Genomic DNA, 9178 nt, shown 5'->3' on the forward strand with positions numbered 1-9178 from the left:
TATACTAGTTTGTATGATCATATTTTCTCAGATTGTCTAGCAAGTTTAGCTCAATTGGACGTTGAACAAGATACGTGAATTATTATAAATCTACTAAGATTATCTTCAATTTCTACAAATAAAAAAAATGTTTTATAGAATTTTGAGATTATGTGTAGAAGTAGAGGAAAAGGTAAAAAGTTAACTATTAGCAATGAGGAGGATGCCATAAGTGAAGAAGAAGAAAAGGTTCCTAAGCAAAAAAGAAGAGGGAGGCTGTAGAAACTATATAAGGAAGACTTTGATGAAGAAGAAATTGAGGAAATATTAGAAGAGGATGCTACTAGTGGTGACAACGTTATGAATGTAGTGTCTAGCAAAGAGATGAATGGATGTGGTTTTCATTGAATTACTTGTTTCTCCTCATGTTTTCAATGGATGCTACCAAAGTGACAAAATCTGCATCTCATGTTTTCTGTTTTCTAGTATTACTTGTTTCTTCTTGATCTTTCTTAATAAATGGATGCGGTTTATGGTTGGTTAGAATGAAAAATGCAGTTTACCTGAACAATCTCAGCATTCAGCAGCAGTCAAGATTCAGCAGCAGCAAATTCAGCAGATTGCAGAAAAGTGGAAATTGCAGATTCAGTAGTAGCCACTGCCTCTAGTGTATGAAGATCAGCTACACCAAGCATCAAATCCTGCAAGAAAATGAAAGCAAAATAAATAATTTAATTCACTAATTGCAAGTTAGTAATATATAGACAGGTAGGTAGAGGGATTATTAATATACAAAGAGAGATAATAGAGTGACTGACATTGACCATTTCACTACCGATTCATTTCCAGTTAGCTCTTCAATATCATAATTTTCGGGATTGTCCTATATATATATATATATATATATATATATATATATATATATATATATATATATATATATATATATATATGTGTGTGTGTGTGTGTGTGTGTGTGTGTATTTAAAGCAATGGAAGATGTAATAAAAAGGCATATTGTTATATAACCTATTAGAACTGGATTGAGCCTAACTCAACCTATAAAGTATGAGCTAGCTGTCTAGCTCAAGGGGAGCATTTGCTCAACCCTTAAAAGGAGTACATTGCATATCCCTTGTTGATCTAAACATAATCATTCTCAGTTTATATTAGAATTTGTACAAGTACTTACCTAGTAAGTCCATAGCTGCACAGAGTGTTCCACCAGTTGCAATCAAATCATCAACAACTAAAGCACGCTCACCAGGTTCAACAGCTCCAAACCAACATGCATCTCAAGACAGTCTCTTCCATATTCCAGAATATGCTCTTGAGAAATAACTTTGCCTGCCACCAAAGCAACCTTTTGTTAACAGGGACTGAGAGAACAAGCACTTGTGTCAATAATAATACGTGACATAATTTATGATTTCATGTTTATATAAATTAAGAATCACAACAAACCAGGCAATTTTTTCGATTTCCTCAATGGTAGAAACTTTGCTCCTATTGCCAGTGCAATGGGAGAACCAAAAATGAAACCCCGAGCTTCAATTCCTACAAAACAGAGAAGGAATTCATTTTAACATTTTAAAGAACACTAGATTGTGGACAAATATTATGTGCTATAGCAAGTGACTCTCAGAAACTGCCAATTTCTATCAGAGCTAGGGAGCATAAACACGAATACATTATCTTAATGGGTTCCTAAAGACATGCATTCAAACATTACTTTTTTAGGGCAAGGCAACATTTGCACAACAACCTAGTTACAACAACATTTCAAGTGCACAATAATTACTTCTTCAACATCCACAAGAAATTTCAAACATCCACAACCTTACCTTCAAAACACAGCCGTGTTACGACAACTCTGAAAAGGGGTACTCACTGGCTTGCGCGGTGCCGCCACAAGACGAGATGCCGGACGAGGTCACGGGGGTGCGGGCAAATGCCACAGGTCACGGCGAGGTTACGGTAGACACGTGGTTTCATAGAAACAGGGAAGCAGGAGCTCGAGCGCGAGTGTTCATGAATTAGCGTGAACAACATTATATACCTCAATGTTAACGACGGTGGCTTAAGAACAACGTCTTCAAAATTCAAAATTTCTACAACGGTGTTTTCAAGTGCACCGTCTTAACTTACCTGCGCACTGCCTACAAAGACGGGCACCCACGGCCAACGTCGTTGAATGTGTCACGTGCCTTGCACATGGGACTAAAAATGGTAACTTATTTACAAAATTGCCACCACTACTCCTACTACGATGTCTATGGCGGGAACGATGTCGAACGCGCGTCATAAAATGGCTTTTTTTTAGTAGTGATGACATTGTGTTGTCTCAGCTCTAGCTTCCTCTCCGGAGACTTCAAGTAACTCCACCAACATCAAGACCACTTTGTTGACATGCGGAGTCTCGAAGCTACGAAATGCGCCTATAATAGGAAGATGAAGCAGAGAGGCCATATCATCCAGGGTGATGATCAGCTCTCCAACAGGAAGATGGAAAGTGCTAGTTTCCTTATGCCACCTCTCCATAAAAGCGGATATAAGTCCCCGATCACCAATGTCCACTGAATATGCGATCAAAGGACTTAATCCTGTGACAGCGACTAGCCCTTGAATTTCAGGAGCAGGCCTCCCAAATTTTTGAACCTTGCTTCCATTGGAGGATAACTTCAATTCAGGACGTTCCGGCAAAAAAAAATGATTCGACAACTTATAAAAATAATAATTAAAATTATGAAAAATTTAAATAATAACAAATACTTAACAAATAAATTTAATTAAAAAATTTAAATACCTCTCCATTCCATACGATGACTGCAACATGGTCACCATAGTCAGTCAGCATTGATGGGTCACATGGCCCACCTGGAAATCTCTTAGCATCATCAACAGCTTCTTCAGTATGTGTATGTACGTCTTCAGTCACGTCAGGAGCATCCTCATCAACTGGGGCAGCTTCCCGTTGCCTATGTGCGGATGTTGTAAGCCTTTGCCGCTAGGGAACATCATCAGAATAATGATGATCCTCTCTCCCCAGGGCTCTACCTATAGCCTTGCCTAAGGCACAACCTAACCCTCTATTTCTAACCATAATCTGCAAATTTTGACACACATGCATTTTTTACTCAAATTCAATATTTACTATTAAAATAAACACAAACAACTACAAAATTTATAAATACAAATAATATATGACTATTTTTCATTGAAATAAAATAACACCATTTAAAACTATTTCATAACAGCATATATGACTACATAATTAAACGCAAAATTCATAAATAAAATAACAACTACATAATTAAAGAATATATGACTATTTTTCATTGAATAATATATGACTACTTTTCACTGAAATAAAATAACACCATTTATAACATTTTCATAACAGCATATATGACTACATAATTAAAACACAAAATTCATAAATAAAGTAACAACTACATAATTAAATAATATATGACTATTTTTCATTGAAATAAAATAACACCATTTATAACTATTTCATAATAGCATATATGACTACATAATTAAAACACAAAATTCATAAATAAAGTAACAACTACATAATTAAATAATATATGACTATTTTTCATTGAAATAAAATAACACCATTTATAACTATTTCATAATAGCATATATGACTACATAATTAAAACACAAAATTCATAAATAAAATAACAACTACATAATTATATAATATATGACTATTTTTTATTGAAATAAAATAAACAACTACAAAATTCATATATTTACTATTAAAATTTATAACCATTTCATAACACCATGCAATCATACATATTATTTTTTAAAACACAAACAATACCTATTTTTATAAACTAACAAAAAAACTACCTATTTAAAAACATTTTTCAAAACACAAATACCAATTTTTAATTTTTTATTTGAATTAAAAAAGGTCATACGGATCTCATACAGATCATGTTGATCTGTATGCGTCATACAGATCAACTTGATTTGCGCCAAACGAACTGACAAGGAAAGCAAACGACACCGGGAGGAGAAGAAGCTCGAACGTCGTTGCAAAAACAACCAAACGATGCATGGAAGAGGAACGTACGGAACACATGAACAGTGTTGGGTGTACAGGTTTTATATTTTAAGTGAAAAACATTTTCGTCCATTCACTTAAAATGTTAGGTGTACCAGCAATAATGCTGAGTGCACCTAGCAACACCCGTTGATGCCTAGCCAATTGCATTCTTTAGTAGTGGACCTAACAAAATGATCAAACTTATGCAGTCTAATTAATTTGAATTTCGATCTGTTAATCTGTTGTATATATTGTTGAGAAATATTTAGGGACAATCATAACAATTTCTAAAATAAGGGGAAAAAAATTAGTCCTTGATTCAAAGCTTAAAATGTTGTCATATTAATCCTAAAAGTAAGAAAATTAAAATAAGTTCCTATGCTATTACTTTAGTCTTTATCCTTAACTATTTATTATCATTTTAATTCTTAAATATATATTAATATTATCACTGAAGTTATACAACTTTTTATATTTTAGAATAAAATGAATAATAAATTATATTTCCAATTTTTTTTTGAATTTTATTATTTTAGAAACTAAAGTCACATTATCTCACTTTTTAGAATTAAATTAATTATTTACCCTAAAAGTAACTGGTACGTTTATATGCACACTTGCATTGATCATGTTAATTTTAACACAACACACAAATATATATAATAATAAAAAAAAAACTAAATTCGTTCGTATAGTCCATACCTATTATATTTATCAACTTATTATATCCATGATCAACTTTTTATGTTTCTGTTGAAGTAACTTTTTTATATAGCTTCTATTGAAAAAAGGAAATTAAACATATATAAGAATCGATAATCAACAGCAAAAAAATAAAAAAGATTCGATAATCAATAATTTAAATAAAATGAGAGAAGAAAATCCGTAGAAATTAATTGTTTCAAATATTATGTGTTCAGCCAATATGCTATTTATAAATAGAATATAATACTCCTTGTAATTAGATAGTAGATCTATTAATTAAATTTGATAAAATTATATGTTTCTCTTTTTGTGATCATTCCACATTATTCAACCGGCACTACTAGAATTTCCACTATTAAATGCAATTTTTTCCTATGACTTTAGGTTAATTAAAAAATTTCATGAAACGTGTTTATTGCAGATTTTAATCCGCAAGTAATAACTTTGTGAATAATACATTTTAACGTATTTAAATTTCATAGGAAAATTTCCTGTCAATTTAAAATTTGCAAAAAAATTTCTCGCAAGAAAATAAAATTTTGTAAATTACAATCTATAAAAAGATTCACAGGAAATTAAAAAATACCTACAAAAATTGTATCTGCAGAAAAATAAAATCCTATAGTTAATATAGTTGAAGTAAAATTTGCAGGAATTTCCTGCGAATATTATGCAGAAAAAAATCTGCACGAGAATGACACATTTCTTTTAGAATAATGTGACTCATGTGAATTAAGGGCCTAAACTTGATTTAATAAAATAAAGGGACCTATTGAAAAATATGAGAAGTTAATAAACTTATGAGAAGTTAATAAACTTCTGATAACTAACTTGATAGAACTTTGTTAAACTTATGGGAAGTTAATAAACTTCTGATAACTAACTTGATGGAAGTTGGTTAATAAAAGACAAAAGGTTCTAACTCTGGCACAAGGGTTTTTCCTCTAATTACCATCAAGAAGGTGAGAGGAAAATAAAAGAGAGGAAAGAGATAGATTGGGACAAAGAATATTAAAGAACTTATGTCTTTCATGGATCAAGGTAAATTCTACTTATTTTCAAACTGTATGAGGGAATCATAGATTCTAAGATCCTTACAATATGTAATAGATTTATTGAATATAAACATATGAAATATATAACTAACATACGGTATCAGAGCCATAGGTTATTGAATTTATGATTCTCCATGAGTGATGTTTCTTCCATACATTGTATGAATCTGATTCCAATTGGAAAATTATTCAAACCATTTTATTTTCCGTTGTGCATATTATAATTGTTTTCGAGTTTGGAATGCCTTGAATCCAATTTTTGAATGTCTTGAATTGAAATTCAATATCTCTCCCTTACGTCAATTTCAATTCAAAATTGGATAAAGTAATTTGGATTAAATATATGATAGATTTGTAATCACCAAAGTGGTCAAATCTTTATGTTTTGTTTAATTCCAAATTAGTGACAATTTTATTTCAATTACCTATAGAATGGATGCTAAATTATAAATTATTGGTTTATGGGTTAATTGAAGTTCATTATTATAAGACATTTATGGATCACCCAAAGGTTGATTAGTTGTTCTTATAATATATGGATATGAATGTTGTTAGTCGCTTCATACGACTAACTTTTGTATAGAAATCATTTTCCAAAGCTTGTATAGTTCACCAATTTATGGTTATTTTGTAGTGATTTTTGTAAATAAATCTTATTTTATGGTTAATTCTATCTCTAGAACATTTACATTGGATTTAATGATGAAATCTATACATTTTCAGGTGAAAAAGAGACTAAGTTTTAAATTGCAAAGTGTAGCAGTTGGGCTAAGCTCAACAATGGGCTAAGCGCATACCCACCGCTAAGCGCAGGTTCAGCGTGCTTAGCGCAAAGGAGAATCTGGAAGAGCATCAGCATCAAAGCCGCGCGCTAAGCACGAGATCAGTGCGCTAAGCACAGTCGGTGCCTTCAGCCAGGCTAATCTCGAGACTGGTGCTGATGCAATCCTACCTCGTAAGGGCATTGGATTGAAGACTCCAAGTAAATTGGGCCAGAGATCCAAGGGAAAGCCCTAGGATTCTCATGAGCCTTAGGGTAGATTTCGGGCCCATGGGCTAAGTATGAGCCCGCTTATCTATGTAAATATTAGAATAGGTTTTTCCTTCTTTTGGGCCTTGTATTTTGGCCATTCTTTTTGTATAGGGTTTTAGCCTTGTATTTGAGAGCATTTTGGGTAGTCTTTGTAGTAAGGACTTTTTTTTTTTTGTATTTTCATGTATTTTGTCATGGGGTGAGCATAGCTATTATAGGGGGTGTGTAGCTAAGTTCTAGCTTTTCATCTCAAGGAGGTGAGCTTAGCTATTAGAGAGGTGTGTGTAGCTAAGCTCTAGCTTCTTTAGGAATCTTTTTAAGGAAGCTTCTCAAGGAGGTGAGCTTAGTTATTAGAGGGGTGTGTGTAGCTAAGCTCTAGCTTCTCAAGGAAGTTTTCTCAAAGAAGCTTCTCAAGGAAGTTTTCTCAAGAAAGCTACCTAGTCTATAAATAGAAACATATGTAACACTTGTTGTAACTTTGATGAATGAGAGTCTTGTGAGACACAACTCAAAGTTCAACTTCTCTCCCTTTTTCTTCCTCCAATTTCGTGCTCCCCCTTCTCTCTTTCTCTCCCTCTTTCTTTTCCTCCATTGAAGCATCCTCTCCAAGCTTCTTATCCAAGGCTCATCTTGGTGGTGAAGCTCCTTCTTCCATGGCTTATTCCTTAATGGATGGCGCCTCCTCTCACCTCTTTTCCTTTGTCTTCCGCTACATCTCCATGGTGGAAAATCACCATTAAAGAACCCCATTGAAGCTCAAAGATCCAGGCTCCATAGAAGCCCCACAAGCAAGCTTCCATCAAGTGGTAATCAGAGCACAAGAGCTTCAAGTAGGTGCTCCTTAAACCTCCATTAATTTTTTGCTTTACCTTCTCTTCCATTGTTGTTTCTTCATTTTTTCTCCATGTATCTCCTCACATGTCTTGTCATAAATATTTTAAACATGATTCTTTAGAGTTTCCACCGATTAAACTTGCTATAGAAGCTAGATTTGATTTTCTATGGTTCAAATTTCTTGTTCTTGTTCTTGAACCATGAATTGTGTTGATTTTAGGTTCCTTTGAGTTTTGCCTTGTTATTTTTTGTGGCTGAAACCTAAACCATAAAATTCTTACAAAAATATTAAAGTAGAAGAAAACCTCAAAAATCTAGAGTGACTTGTTCACCTATTGTAGTTTTGTCATAGAAGTCATGTCTACTCATGAAACTTGTCACATAAGATTTCTTATGTTGTGCTGAATTTTATTTTCTTATTTCTTTGTCTAACTCATTTGTTCATGAGTGTATGAAATTCTCTTAGCCTATTATTTGATATGAGTCAAATCTTTCATGTTAATTAGTCTTTAGCATGTTCATGCAAAATTCTTAGAGAGTCTTTGATTGTGAACCTTTTCTTGAACTTTTAGGTTTCCTTATGATTGTGTCTATTGTGAATTTGAGTTTTGGTGATTGAATTGTTGGCTGAAATGTTGATCCTAAGTGAATATTGAACTCCTAAAACTATGGTAAACAATACTAGTGAGTTCAACATACATAGTGTCATACCCTAATTTCGTCCGGGGACCTTTGCTTGATGACATGCGACCTTTCTTTGGTCCTTGTGAGGTGCTTGGCATCCATCATTGGGCAATTTGTGAAATTCCAGGACATGCCGAAAAACCAAAAAATATATATTGATGCACAATCCGTAAGTTTCCGTGACACACCGGAAATCAAATGGAAGCATCGTTGCATAATTAAGTGAGGTTCCGTAACATTCCGTAAGTCAAAAGGGGGATGATTATGTAATCCGCAAGGTTCCGTAACATTACGGAAAGAAAACAAGTATCGTTACGAGATTCGTAAGTTTCCGTAACTTTACGAAAAAAGAATCACCAAAAAAGGTAAGGGGGTGAACTTATCAAGATAGGGGTGTAAATAGCAATTCAAATCTAGGCCCTTCTAGAACATTTTGGAAGTTGGGTTGCTTAAGGAGGAAGCAACTGGGCGGCAAGCTCCTCCACGTTTTTGAAAAAATGGTTTTCGGGGCTTCCGCGGCTTCCGTAATACTTCCGTAAAATTTCCGAAAACCTTGGGTAAGCATATTCCACTTAACATTGGTAAAAGGGAAAAGAAAAAAGATGAAAATCAAATTCGAAAACAGTTCCGTAAGGCTTCCGTAACTTTTCCGTAAAATACGAAAAGGGGGGTGAACTTAGTAATTCGGGTGCGCTTAGAAATCTTCTTCATTAAGTCTTTGGGCGGCAAGCACCTCCCTTTTTTTCTATAAATAGGGGAGGGGGGAGCTGTTTCAAAAGGTTCAGCCCCTTTGGCACTTCTCTCTCTTTCGAATTTGCTTGGA

At 33.6% G+C, this 9178-nt stretch overlaps 1 pseudogene; it reads right to left on the minus strand.

Moving 5' to 3' along the window:
• Positions 1-569: 569 nt before the first annotated feature.
• Positions 570-4212, minus strand: LOC121174723 (adenine phosphoribosyltransferase 4-like; annotated as a pseudogene).
• Positions 4213-9178: the final 4966 nt, after the last annotated feature.

The sequence above is a fragment of the Glycine max genome, chromosome 4 (genome assembly GCF_000004515.6).
Source record: "Glycine max cultivar Williams 82 chromosome 4, Glycine_max_v4.0, whole genome shotgun sequence".
In the NCBI taxonomy this organism is placed as follows: Eukaryota; Viridiplantae; Streptophyta; class Magnoliopsida; order Fabales; family Fabaceae; genus Glycine; species Glycine max.